This window comes from Myotis davidii, unplaced genomic scaffold (genome assembly GCF_000327345.1).
Source record: "Myotis davidii unplaced genomic scaffold, ASM32734v1 scaffold292, whole genome shotgun sequence".
Taxonomy (NCBI): Eukaryota; Metazoa; Chordata; class Mammalia; order Chiroptera; family Vespertilionidae; genus Myotis; species Myotis davidii.
In genome coordinates this window covers 441,720-442,309 of record NW_006285042.1, presented here as the reverse complement: position 1 = coordinate 442,309, position 590 = coordinate 441,720, and the positions used below count along the sequence as shown (strand labels likewise).

General features: G+C 48.0%; 1 protein-coding gene across 4 annotated transcripts in view; it reads left to right on the top strand.

Moving 5' to 3' along the window:
- Positions 1–590, top strand: part of CD86 (CD86 molecule) — a 90,449-nt gene that overhangs the window by 83,778 nt on the left and 6,081 nt on the right. The gene's annotated exons all lie outside the window — the stretch shown is intronic.

Below are 590 nucleotides of genomic sequence, written 5' to 3'. Positions count from 1 at the left end.
TTCCCTAATCCATGGTTCCGTGGGAATTGTCTGTGGTGTCCACAGGGCCTTTTCTTGGCCAGGATGCAGTAATATCTCTTAGTTACTGCTGATATATTTAGGTGCACAAATTTGTCTTTTTTTCTACAGATAAAGGTTAAGGGGAATGGGATCCTTTAGATCCAAAAATTTGACAACTATAGTCCCCAAAACTGCAGATATTTAGCAAAATGGCAAAGTATTAACAATGGTCATTATAGGGAATCGTCCAATTAGACAAAAATGTTCACTTAAGAAATGCACTTGAGGGAGAAAGGAAGATGGCGGCGATATAGGCAGACGCATCCCAGGTCGTGTCCCGGAGCAAACGGAGTGAGCAGTTGAAACTAATAACACCCACCCCCAACTGGCGAAAGTGCTCAGCTGGTGAGACGGTTTGCAGCCGGGAAGAGCAGAACTCCCCTGGAAAGGTAAAAAAAAAACAGGGATTTGGGCAGGAAAGTTTGCCAGACCTCTGAGCCCAGACGGTCGGAGGGAGACCGCGTGGCAGACAGCCGCGTCCCTTGGGACAGGCACAGCCCCTGACTGGGGAAAGGAGATACGCGGGATTC